This window comes from Lagenorhynchus albirostris, chromosome 12 (assembly GCF_949774975.1).
Source record: "Lagenorhynchus albirostris chromosome 12, mLagAlb1.1, whole genome shotgun sequence".
NCBI lineage: Eukaryota > Metazoa > Chordata > Mammalia > Artiodactyla > Delphinidae > Lagenorhynchus > Lagenorhynchus albirostris.
Window position 1 is genome coordinate 71,895,806 of NC_083106.1, and position 14,088 is coordinate 71,909,893.

The 14,088-nt window shown below is 39.9% G+C and overlaps 1 non-coding gene across 1 annotated transcript; it reads right to left on the reverse strand.

Annotated features, from left to right (window-relative positions):
* Positions 1 to 8,887: 8,887 nt before the first annotated feature.
* On the reverse strand, positions 8,888 to 8,960 carry TRNAE-CUC (transfer RNA glutamic acid (anticodon CUC)). Its single transcript has one exon. It is a non-coding gene; the product is annotated as a tRNA-Glu (tRNA).
* Positions 8,961 to 14,088: the final 5,128 nt, after the last annotated feature.

Here is a 14,088-nt window from a genome sequence, read left to right on the forward strand (position 1 = left end):
ATCGCCGGGTAAATAGACATCAGAATTGAGTTGAATTCTCAGACAGCCTGCTGGTATCTGAGAATTGCTTTTGGTATTGTGCAGGAAGCCCCTCACCCCCCAACACACATGTTGGAATTGGGTCCAGGATCCCCAAAAGAGAATCTATATACAAGGATAAATTTTATTATCCAGGACTCATGGCTAGAAGTGACAGAAACTCAATTCAATTTCTGGCTTACGTCAGGAAAATAAAAATTGACTTATTTCACCTATAAGTTCAAGGGTTAGTGGCTTCCTGCACAGAACCAAGTGCTTAAATGAAGTTTCCAGGAATCATTCTCTGCATTCATTCATTTACTAATTTTTCTGTGTGTGTGTGTGTGTGTGTGTGTGTGTGTGTGTGTGTGTTGGTTTTAATTTGCACACTGGTTGTGCCTACATAATGGAGAAGATGAGTCCTGACAGCACCAGATTTATTTACATACTCCTGCATGGCCTCAAACTAAGTAAGTAAGCCTCTCTCCCTGACCATCCATATCAATTCTTGAAAGACTTCCTGGTGCAGCTTGGATCACATGCCCATCCTTGGACCAATCACAGTGTTTGAGGGGGAATGTAATACTCTTATTGTCCAGCCTGAGTCATAGGTTCACTCCTAGTAGGACAGGTGAGGTCATATCATCGACAGCGCCAACTGTTCCCAAAAGAGACAGTCCCAAAACAGAAGGAGGCTGGGCAGGCAAATAAAATGTAAGACAATAAAAATGGGCACAAAAATTACTAACTTAACTAACTAACTAAACCGGGTAGTCTCTGTTTGTGGGAGGCTAAATGAGTGAGACAAGCATATGAGAAAAAGTTGCTAGCTACCCCATTAAGCAAGAGATACAATGTGTTAAAAAATAGCTCCCTTGAGCAGAGCATACTGCTTGAACAAAGACAGACAGACGTTTTCCTTATTATTAATGTGTAGAACTATACTACCAGAATAATGATAACTTCTATCCTTGAAGCCTTGTTTTTTTTTCCCCCCAGCAGGGAAATCAGGAATCTCCATAGCCGTTACTCTGAAACAAAAAATCAGTTTAAGAGTAAGAACGTTACGATTATTTTATAGGAAAAGAAAGAGAAATGTCTTTATCCAAAGTCAATGCCTGGTAGACTGAATATAGTCAATCTTTAATTCAGAAACTCTCCTGACAGAATAGCATCCCATGTCTACCTCTGGGTTCTCTCAAGCTCAACATCCCTCCAGAGCTGCTTATCCAGGAGACCATCTTTCTCTGACTGGTTGGTGCTCAGAGAGTCTTGGAGTGAGAACTAGAGGTTAGGAGATGAAGGAGACCAAGGGGTCCTTTACCTTCTCTGTTCTCTGCCTCTCCTTCTTCCAATCACCTTGGAAGCTCAACTTTCAGACTACTCAACTAGCATCTCCTCTGTGCTTTCCTCCATTACAGAACTCTTCTTATTTTGTTGTCCAGTTTGTTGATATGTACATCTTTCCCCATTTTCTGCCAGCCTCCCATCATTGACAAGAGGATGAGGCTCATATTAATTCATTTTTGTACGTACGGCAGTTTTTATACTGCCTGGCATATAGTAGGTACTTAGTAAATGTTGGTTGGAGTGAATGAGAGCTTTACCGTTATATGTAAGGTGGTGATTTTCTGGAGAGAATAAAATTCAGGGAAATTTTTTCAGAACTAAAAGAGCTATGGGTATTATAAATTTAATTATTGATAAATAGCCTAAATATATAATTATATATACTACATAGAATCTCATACTAGATTTTCTTATGGAAAAGTAGTAACAGTATCAAAGGTTTAAGGAAAGTAGTGAGATGTGTAGCTTAAGATGAGTGTTAGGGTCCAGCAGACCTGGATTCTTTTACTGACTGTTCTGCTTGTTATTACTGCTTAACAGTCACCCCAGCTTTAACACAGCAACCAGGTAGTTCTCACTTGGAGTCTCTCATGTATCTCTAGTCAGACTGGGGCTGCAGGCAACTGAAAGTTTGGCTATGCTAGAAATTTTTTTTTTTAATGAAGTATAGTTAATTTACAATGTTGTATTAGTTTCAAGTGTATAGCAAAGTGATTCAGTTATTTATATACATAAAAATGTATCTATTCTTTTTCATAATCTTTTCCATTAGGGTTATTACAAGATATCAAGTATAGCTCCATGTGCTATACACTAGGTCCTTGTTTGTTATCTATTTTATATATAGTAGTGTTTACCTGTTAATCCCAGGCTCCTAATTTATCCCCCCGCTTCCCCCTTTGGTAAGCATAAGTTTGTTTTCTAAGTCTGTGAGTCTATTTCTGTTTTGTAAATAAGTTCATTTGTATCATTTTTTTTGGATTCCACATATAAGTGTTATCATGATATTTGTCTTTCTCTGACTTAGGTCCATCCATGTTGCTGCATATGGCATTATTTCTTTCTTTTTTATGGCTGAGTACTATTCCATTGCATATATGTACCACATTTTCTTTATCCATTCCTCCGTTGATGGACATTTAGGTTGTTTCCATGTATTGGTTATTGTAAGTAGTGCTGCTATGAACATTGGGGTGCATGTATCTTTTTGAATTGGAGTTTTCATCTTTTCCATATATATGCCCAGGAGTGGGATTAATATGTCATATGGTAACTCTATTTTTAGTCTTTTTAAGGAACCTCCATACTGTTCTGCATAGTGGCTGCACCAATTTACATTCCCACCAACAGTGCAGGAGGGTTCCTGTTTCTCCACACCCTCTCCATGTGCTGGAAATGTAAATGGCTCCCTGATGTGCTGGGCTGATGACCAGGTTGCCTATATGTGACCTCTCTAGCATGGAGGTCTCAGGATGGTCATATTTCTCCCATGCCAGTTAGCTTCTACCACAACAAGCATCACAAAAGAGCCAGGTAGAAGCTGCATGACCTGTTCTGAGCCTCAGAAGTCACACACATTGTCATTTCCACTGGATCTGTGAGTTACAAGTGCGTCACGAAGGCGAGCCCAGTTTCTAGGGAAGGGGACATAACCCTCAGTGGGAGAAATGTGAAATAATTTCTGAACAGGTTTAAACCCACTACCCTAGCTCTTCCACTTATTGGAGTAGCCTGTGGGGAAATTAGTCATTTGACTTTTTCTGTCTATGAAATAGCATCCTTGTGAAGATTAAATAAGGTGATGTATTCAAAACACTTAACTCGCAGTAAGCTCTCAAGTGTTCTTTTATTATTGAGAGAAAATATGGGGAAAACTCTTAAAAACAAGGAAACGATATCCAATAATTACATTACCCTGAGAACTGGGGAAAGAATATTACTCTTGTATATTACTCTTGTATTAAGAATTCCTTGTATCTCATGAGAGCATCATTTTAAAAGCATTAAATTCTAACAATATTTTTATACATACAGTCATTCCAAGTTCCAGTCAACTGATTCAAATGTGAACTTCTGGGACCCAATTCATTTGTTTAGAAATGAAAAATGGTCTCCATATATGTGCATGTATATCCATTTATTATGCTAAGAATATACAACCTTGCTATTCTGGCAGAGATAAAAGAAAAAAAAGTTTACCAGAAAAAATCTGGCATTGAATGATGTGACTTTGCATTACACAAAACACTGGAGAGAGATTGATCTTCATTTAACACAAAAGCAAGAACTTTGAAGTTTAGCAGAGCCCTTGCTGAAATATCATACTGATTCAGTTCCCTCTTGGCTTTGAGCCTGTGGAATCATCATCTGTCCTCTCTAGAAGCCCTTGCTCCATTTCTCTGGCTGTAATCTATTAATTCATCACCTTCTGGGAAGCCACTGAACAGGAGAAAAAGTTGACTGTGGGACCTGGAGAGATATGAGACCTCTCTACGCTGTTGCTAAAGGAGAGATCTTTGCTGGTGACCACCATCTTGTCTGTCTCTGTTAGAGCTTTTTCACCTTGGGCAGAGTAATGTCCACTCCACACTGCATCGTCCAGTGTCCTTACTGTCTTTCTCATTCTTCTGCTGCTCCCTTGCAATACATCCCTGCGTGACAGTCTCATTTTGGGAGATGTCCTGGGGCATGCACAAATGGGAGGGGAAAATCCAGCTCCAGTAATAATGACCTGACATCAGTGGGGAAAGAAAGTAATACAGTCCAGTCAATGTTGAATATTAATGAGACATAAATGAATTGACCAACAACTAGACTCTATTCTCAGCTCTCCTGGAAACATTCCTGTCTTTGCTGTCTTCCCTGAATCCCCAAGTATTGTGTTGTCCCTTCCAGGCACACTGTTTTGTTTCTCTGGCCTAATATTCCTCTTGGTTGACTGAGAAGCCACTCAGTTATTTGAGGGGCAAAACACTCTTCCTTCCTGCCCCACTTCCTCAACAAAACATTCCCTTCAATAGGACATTTCTTTCATCAGATATAGTTTTATTGTCTGAGGGTATCCTTATGGATACACATATATACCTGGATTAAGGAATGCGGTATTGTTTCAGGGAGACAGGATGTTAACAGAACTGGTTTGTCTGATAAATCCGAGACTCCCTGTTATTTGCAAAGTTGTTAGATTATGGACTCAGAAGAATTGAGACTCTGAATAATACTACGGGATAGGATTGGTAGGTCATAAAATTCTCTGGAGACTGTGGACGCTGACGACTGTAGAGAAAGGTTCAGCAAAGAGATAGGGGCTCTCGTGCACAATTCGAGATATTTTAAAATAATATCAGAGCAGGAACAGATCTTACAACTCATAGAAGGAAAGTGTCAGTATGTGCCTTTCAGCTAGCCAGTGTGTCCAGTTTGTTTACTTGTTTTTTTCACTGTGGTAAAAAAAAATATATATATATATATATAAAAATATATATATAACATAAAATTTACCATCTTAACCTTTTTTTTTTTTTTTTTTTGCGGTACGCGGGCCTCTCACTGTTGTGGTCTCTCCCGTTGCGGAGCACAGGCTCCGGACGCGCAGGCTCAGCAGCCATGGCTCACGGGCCCAGCCGCTCTGCAGCATGTGGGATCTTCCCGGACCAGGGCACGAACCCGTGTCCCCTGCATTGGCAGGCGGACTCTCAACCACTGCACCACCAGGGAAGCCCCTCACTGTGGTTTTGATTTGCATTTCTCTAATGACTAGTGATGTGGAGCATCTTTTATATGCTTGTGGGTCATTTGTATATTATCTTTGTGAAAATGTCTCTTCAAGTCCTTTGCCTATTTTTTTAGAGTTATTTGTTGTTGTTGTTGTTGAGTTCTAAGAGTTCTTTATATTAACTCCTTATTAGATAGGTTATTTGCAAATATTTTCTCCCATTCTCTAGATTGCCTTTTTACTCTGTTGACTGTGCCCTTTGATGCACAGAAGTTTTAAAGTTTGATGCAGTCTCATTTGTCTATTTTTGCTTTTGTTGCTTATGCTTTTGGTATCACATCCAAGAAATTATTGTCAAATTCATTTTCATGAAGACTTTCCCCTGTATTTTCTTCTGGGAATTTTATAGTTTGGGGTATTGCATTTAGGTCGATAATCCACTTTGAATTAATTTTTGTTTATGGTGTAAGATAAAAGTCCAGCTTCATTCTTTTGCATGTGGATATCCAGTTTTCCCAGCACCATTTGTTGAAGAGACTGTTTCTCACTGAGTGTTCTTGATATCTTTGTCGAAGATCATCTGACCACATGCTAATAAACCAGGGTTTATTCCTGCACTGCAGTTTGTGTTTTAGTTAACTGAGGTCTACCATGATTATGCAACTTCTTTGTATAGAGATTAAATAGATGCATGGCCTCTTGTATCAGTCTGCCCTGAGTATAAGTACTCCACCATTTACTAACTGTGTGATGTTAGACAATTTACCTTTCTTTTTTAAAAATTTATTTATTTATTTATGGCTGCGTTGGGTCTTCGCTGCTGCACGCGGGTTTTCCCTAGTTGCGGTGAGCGGGGGCTACTCTTCGTTGTCGTGCTCAGGCTTCTCATTGCGGTGGCTCCTCTTGTTGCGGAGCACGGGCTCTAGGCGCGCAGGCTCAGTAGTTGTGGCACGAAGGCTCAGTAGAGTGGCTTGCGGGCTCTAGAGCGCAGGCTCAGTAGTTGTGGCACACGTGCTGAGTTGCTCCGTGGCATGTGGGATCTTCCCGGACCAGGGATCAAACTCGTGTCCCCTGCATTGGCAGGTGGATTCTCAACCACTGCGCCACCAGGGAAGTCCAACGATTTACCTTTCTGTGCCTTACTTCCTTATCTGTAAAATGGGGATAATGAATAGTACCTCCCTCAGGATGGGATTGTGAAAATTAAATAAAATAAAGCTTGTAAGAAAATGCCTGATACATAGAAAGTACTCAATAAATCTTAGCTATTACTATCTCCTAAATTTGCCTCCCTCATAATTTTTCTAGGACATATCCAACACAATTATAGCTCCCTAAGGATCTTCGGAGCATAGCAATTCCCTCAGTTCTAGATGCCAACACTATTCATGCCTACTGTGCACTTTCATTGATGCACCAACATTCGGGGGCTTATTGTTTGTTTTATCTTAATTCCATAAGACCAGTTTGCTTGCAGCCTTCCACCCATCCCACACTTTCCCTGAATATAGGAAATAGAGAAAGATCAATATTGGAAAAATATAAAAGAAGGTAAAGTTCTCTGTAGTTTCTCAAAGTTGGCGTTCAGTATGTATTGATCCATGCGCCTAAAATAGGTTTGAAAAGGATCAGAGACTTTTCCCCGTCTTCTGTGTCCACCGTGAAGTGACTGAGGTGAGGTCGCAGGTGGGAGGGGTAGAGAACCAAAGCTCTTCAGTTCAGCTTAGTTTGAAATTGACAGGCAGCTGCCACAAAAAGCTACCTGGTTTTTAGAAAGCTGCATTGGCCAATTCCTTACCTCACCGATAAGTGCAGCATGAGTATGGCTAGAACAAACTTATGTTAAATAAAATGAGTGTACTAACCGTGCTAGCAGCAGAATAAGTCAGAGCAACCCGGAAAACTGCATACATCTAAGTAAAGGTGAGAGTTAATATTTGTTCCATCCCATGTGGTTTGGTGCAGCTGGGGTTAATCAGGTCTCTGTACTTTCAGTTCTTTTCAGATGAATTCTTGCTGTTATAACCAATGTTCTTTCCATTATCTTCTGATCGCTTTCCCTTTCCATATTAAAAGATCTCTGAAAAACCAGAGGTATAAATGTTGTTTAGAAAAATTTTTCTTGTCCCAATGTTAATGTAAATTAACCAGCTATGCCTTTGATATCAATGTCAACTAATCTCAATATTAGAAAACTCAGTTTTAATTAACTTGATAACTATCTTTAGTTCACATTATTTCATCCCAGAATTCAAAAGTGTCAAAAGTGGATATTAGAAAAGTGGATGTTAAGAAAAGCTTTTTCTTAATGTTTACTTAATACAGTACATATCAGTATGTGATTTTTAAATATATTAGAAGGTTAATACTTTTTTAAAACTTTGGAACGTAATGATTGCATTGTCAGAGGAGACTTTCGTGGAAGTTTTAAAAGACTCTAAATATAATTGAGTATTGTTTTTGAAATGGGTAAAACTTCCAAAATTATTCTAGAGACTAGCAAGACACAATGTTTTCTTCACCTTTCAGAAGTTCTTCTTATAGATATAAAGAACGTGTATTCTATGGTATTGAATCAAAACATACAGACTTAATTATAGGCTTCTATTGTTTCTCTGGTTGAAGTCAAAAGTAGGAGGATCACGTGTTATTTCAAATCAAATCTGTGTGTGTGTGTGTGTGTGTGTGTGTGTGAAATCATAACTTACTTTTGGATTCCCCCCTCCTCACATTTGCTCAGTCTAATTTTTGGACATATAACCAGCAAAATGCATGGCAGTCACATGGAAGAGACTCATTAAATATTTAAATAAATGAATTGTTTTCTTTCCATTTGTTTTCTGGAAAAAAAAATGGTTTCCTACTCTGTTTTTTCATTTAAGATTAGAGTTAGATGTCCTACAGTCATTGATCCAGGGTTGTCAATTTTCCAGTTTATTCATATGTGTAATAAGGACACTGTTTCGGTGCTATTTGGTTCTCGGTAATTCCTGTTTCTACATTATGACAAGGATCCCATAGTGAGAGCTATACTTGGCAGACACAAATCAGAGTTTCTTCCAAGGTGCGTAGAGGGCAACTCACCCACAACTGAGGCTGAGCCACTGTGCTTAGTGCTATGAGAAAAAAAGAAGGATATGCTGTAGAGGAAGATTTTTCCAGAGAGAAAGAAAAGGAAAGAAGTCTCTCCCCTCCTAGAGGAAGATAGAAGTTGGATGAACAACTCTTGGGGTGGGCACTGCTGAAGAGGCACAATGGACTTTGCAGTTATACTTCAGTGGACACTGGTCCAGGGATTACTTCAGACTATCCACCAGATAGTAAAGACCAATAGAAAATCATATAAATGCCAAGTGCCCGCATTGCCAAGAGTACTTTCCCCTACAGACGCTATCTTGGATAGGAAAACAAAGAGGGAGGAACATCCCCAATAGGGAACTAACCTTTGAATTGACAAAATATGTACCTGAACACAACTGCTTAATCTAGAAGTGATGTTAACGGGCAAGTTAGAGAGTCTCTTGTTCTGCCACAGAATTGTACACAATTTTTAAAAATTAAATTAAAACATTATCTCTTGTTCCTTCATTTACTTCCCATGCCAGTTATAGGAAGTAAAGATGCTTTACTTCTTGGCATATATGATTATAATACAACTAAAATTTGACCCTGAACCCCCCACACACATACATACATAATTACTTTTTATTAAAATTCATACGGCTTTCTGTCCTAGAATGTTTTTCAAACTTTCCTTTTTAAAAAAAATTTATTTGGCCACGCCATGCGGCTCGTGGGCTCTTACTTCCCAACCAGGGATTAAACCTGGGCCCTCTGCGGTGAGAGCACAGTGTCCTAACCACTGGACCACCAGGGAATTCCCAAACTTTCCATTCTTTTATTTTCCTTTATTTATTTCTTTCTTTAATTGAAGTACAGTTGATTTACAATGTTGTGTTAATTTCTGCTTTACAGCAAAGTGACTAAGTTATACACATATATACATTATTTTTTATATTCTTTTCCATTATGTTTTGTCCCAGGATATCGAATATAGTTCCCTGTGCTATACAGTAGGACCTTGTTGTTTATCCATTCTCTATATAATAGTTTGCATCTACTAACCCCAAACTCCCAATCCATCCCTCTCCTATTCCCCTCCCCCTTGGTAACCACAAGTCTGTTCTCTATGTCTGTGAGTCTGTTTCTGTTTTGTAGATAAGTTCATTTGTGCCATATTTTAGATTCCACATGTAAGTGATGTCATGGTATTTGGCTTTCTTTTTCTGACTTCTTCCTTCACTGAGTATGATAATCTCTAGTTGCATCCATGTTGCTGCAAATGGCATTATTTCATTCATTTTTGTGGCTGAGTAGTATTCCATTGTATATATGTACCACATCTTCTCTATCCATTCATCTGTCGATAGACATTTAGGTTGTTTCCGTGTCTTGGCTGTTGTGAATAGTGCTGCTATGAACAGTGGGATGCAGGTATCTTTTCGAATTACAGTTTTGTCTGGATATATGCCCAGGAATTGGGATTGGTGGATGATATGGTAATTCTATTTTTAGCTTTCTGAAGAACCTCCATACTGTTTTCCACAGTGGCTGCACCAACTTACATTCCCACCAGCAGTGTAGGAGGGTTCACTTTTCTCCACACCCTCTCCAGCATTTGTTACTTGTAGACTTTTTAATGATGGTCACTCTGACCGGTGTGAAGTGGTGCCTTATTGTATAAATTTTCCTTCCTTTTTTTCTTTTTTAAATTTTTTTCTGGCCATGCTGTGCAACATGTGGGATTATAGTTCCCTGACCAGGGATTGAACCCACGCCACCTGCAGTGGAAGCTCGGCGTCTTAACCACTGGACCGCCAGGGAAGTCCCAAACTTTCTTTTCTTTTAAAGGTCCTTCTTTTCATAAGTGGAATTTCTCCAGGGTTTTGCGTTCCAGGTGTGATCTAGACTGGATTTTTTTTCTCCCAAGTCCCTAAAGATCGTATAATCATATTCACTCATATCTATCTCACTAATAGACATAAAAACAAAATCAGGCACAGGTCTGGATAGTTGCTTGTCCTCCCTGCAAATCTTGATATCTAGAGTATTTGAGGAAGTGAGAGCTTTGAGTAAGTCATGTCTAATATCTCATCCAAAGGGAGCTTTGGGGGGTGGTTGGTTCCACAAACTCTTTTAGTCACAATGTATACCCTTCTCAGTATGTCCTGTCCACCCCCTCCTCCATCTTTAATATACACTGGGAGCCAGTTTTTCAAACACATCCTTTCTTCAGATGTGGTACTATTACTGTCCACATCAAAAACCTCTATTCCTACATAAAATGAGGTCAGATGGGGGCTTCCCTGGTGGCGCAGTGGTTGAGAGTCCGCCTGCCGATGCAGGGGACACGGGTTCGTGCCCCGGTCCGGGAGGATCCCACATGCCGCGGAGCGGCTGGGCCTGTGAGCCATGGCCGCTGAGCCTGCGCGTCCAGAGCCTGTGCTCCACAACGGGAGAGGCCACAACAGTGAGAGGCCCGCTTACCGAAAAAAAAAAAAAAAAGAGAAAACCCTTGAGTTGCACAAAAGAGGAGAGAGCGGGCAGCTCATGGTGGCTCCTCGGGCCTCTTCCTTATGAAGAGAGATCTCTGGGCTACAGATGAAACCCTGCCTTCTTCTAATGGCCCTATTTCTCTGAAAACCCTCTGTAATAGGATTGAAACACAGAAAGGATAGTTTCTCCCCTTCGTGGGGAAAGAAGGAACATTGTTGTCGTTCCCCCCATATATTTCTCCATTCTTTTATGCACGCAACAAACATTTGTGTGTATCAGTTAAGTACGAGGCACTGTGCTAGATGCTAGGGATACAGAGAGACAAGAAACTTAGTCTAGTGAGAGAGACAAATGAGAGAATCAAGATGACAGTCCGTCTATAAGAGCTCTAACAGGAAGTTCACTCAGGGGGACGAGGGGAGCAGTGGTAGGGTGACCAACTATCCCAGTTTACCTGCTACTGTCCCCATATTGACAATGAAAGTCCTACATCCTAAGAAACCACTCAGTCCTGCATGAACTGGGACAACTGGTCAAGCTCCTGGCCACGGAATAGGCCCCCTAATGCAGCCTGAGGTAGGGCTGGGATCATAGTCATGTTAGAATTGATGTCCGGCATAAACTTAATGAAATACTTGATGGATGAAGACATCGGGAACATTTGTGAAGTGAATGAATTTAGCACGTGGGAACTAGATGACATTGAATGCTTAGGAAAATCCCAGCAATGTGCCCACAGTTCATGTGGAACTATCCCCAGCCTGTTCATTAACCACAGAGGTTATTTTTTAAGCTGAATCTGAGTAATTGATAGCAAAATCCAAGTTTCCTAATTTCTTTTTCCCAGTTGCTGGTGCTCTGAACTCCTTAAATTCAAACCCACTGTTTGTTTATCCTTGTTCCTCTCTCTGCGCCCCTCCTCCAGTTTTTGCTCCCATAAAAAGCAGTGTTCACATCTCATTTCTCAGCAAAATTATGAGATGTGTTGAGTGAATTCACATTAATAATATTTTAGCTAGCAACACTTCGAAGAGTCTACAGACCATTTACCAAGGAAACTAAATTATTTTGAATACTTGTGTCACAATAAATGAACCAAGGCTTTTCTGATGTAGTAGCCTAATGTTTTATTGTGGGTATAAACACAACTCCCCAGTCTCCAAAATTCAGCAATCCTTATTAGGTTCTTTCTTCATTAGTGAGAGTAAAGAATGTCTTCTTATTGATTTTTCCATAACTTTTTAGTGGTGGAATAGGGCATCTCTTTCCTAAAATAATTTAAACTAATATGAAACTCTTTTCTAATATAAAAGTGTTTTTAGAATACCTTAGAATTATTGCAAACGATAAGCAGAATTTATTAAGGTTATGAATCAAAGAGAAATTTTGTGTGTTCTCGTTGTCATAAAACATTTTTTTTAGAGATTAATCTTTTCCCCGTATCTTGGCTTAGCGATGAGTTTGGGGTTTTTTCTCTCCTAATAGGTTCTCTTTGGTTCCAAGGTTTTCCCAGCTGCTGAGAGTCACAAATTCTGCCTGAATAGCAGGGTGACCTTTTCAGAGAGGAGCCAGTGTTTGTAAGCTGAAGTATACAAAGGAAGAAAACCAAGTTTACGGGCTCTGTGCTAGAGGAAGAAAACTCATCAAAGCAGCCCTCCACCACCCTCACTCCCATCCCCACCCGAGTCTTCCAGCTCCTTCATCTCCATCCTCCCCGACCTTACTGGACCAGTAGAACTGACAGCTACAGGGATGCGTTTGTCCATTCAGGCTCTTTGATGTCTTTAAAATTCTCCCTCAGCGTCCACTTGACTTTTTCAGGGAAGGAAGCAGCATCTGGCACCTCCGCTCTGTGGAACGTGGCTGACTGCTCCTGGGAAGGAGAATCAAACAGCCAACCTGGGTTAGGAGGGCAGGTGACCTGGGTTATGCCCACCCACCGCCAGTCACGTAGATTACATTTGGTCTGGATATGACCAGATGTTCTCGATTCCCCAGGCCTGAATACACTTAACCTTGCTTCGCCAAACTGCTTTGCATTCCTTACCCACCCCTGCATCCCCTCCATTCTCGGTTCTTAAAAAAAAAAAAAAAAAAAAAAAATCACAGACACTGCAGTTATCACACATCTTCTGACTGTTCATCACAGCTTTGCATACTCCTTTCAAATCGTCTCTTCCTTTTGTCCCCTTTTTACCTCCCAATTTTGCTTTTTGGCAACCAACCAAAGATTTCTCTGTGTGACTTAAAAGAAATATTACAAGACAAACCCTCTCCTGGTAAAAGAGCTGCGGGATGATTTGCATATATAATCTCCTCCTGTGTCTCCTGCTAGCACGGGCCTTTTCGTCTCCAATCCCCATGGTGTAACAAAAGAATAAATTATGGTACTACTGATAGAACATTACACTGACAATCTTCTGAGGCACTGGAGGTTTTAATGGAAACCAAAGAAAATTCAACATCAGACATTTTCTTATAAATGTATTTCTTTTTCCTGTCTGCCCTCTCGCATATTATCAATTTTCTTGCCTTCTTATTCACTTTCCTGTCTGCCAAATAACAAATCTAAAGTGGCCTTTGAGCCAGTCTCTCATCAATGGAGCTGTACCTGCTGATAGAGAATTAAGGTATTGGCAAGTCGGTTACAAGGTGTTTAGGCTTGTAATTTAAAGATTTAGTTAAATTAATAAACGATAGCAATTTCAAGGACTGAATGGATTCCCTTACCTAATGTTTTGCCGCCTTCCTATTTCTTTGGGAAGATGGGAAAAGTGAAAATAAAAGTGCTTATATAGTGCCATCTAGTGGCACAGATGTTTAAAAGCTCTGTTTCAATCTAGGGATTGTTTAAATGAACCTGGAAAACAACTGCTACTCTTAGGGTCTGGTTTGGAATCTCCAGGCTTAATTCTATTTTTGTTGTACCTCCTATGAGGATATCCCATCCTGGGGGCCCTTTTTGGTGTCACTGAGAATTTTAAGTTTTGATCTGCTTTGTGGAGAGCCAAAAAACATAACTGAAAATCCAGAGTAATTGATGCTGCATTTTTGCTATTTTAACTTCAGGCTTTCTTGCCACTCCTCTTCTGTCTCCCTAAAATAAAACACTGATTCTGCTCAGAAGAGAAAGATGTTAATAATCTGAAAAAACTGCAGTAATCATGCCACTTAAAATACAAAGGCACTCTCCTCTTCCAACTCTTCTCACTGAAATCTACTGTTTTAAATGTTAAATATATGAATATGTACAAAGTTCCATCCGTTATATTTATTAAAGAGATATACTTCTATGTGGACAACACCAGAGTTCTAGAAGTTGGCCCCATGCTAGCAAAGTTCAAAATCAATAAACAGCTGCCCCCTGCACACATATAGAAAGAAAGCAACAATGAGAAAAATGATAGTCAAATCAGAAACTGTGGTCTAATCGATTTGTTATTTCCCAG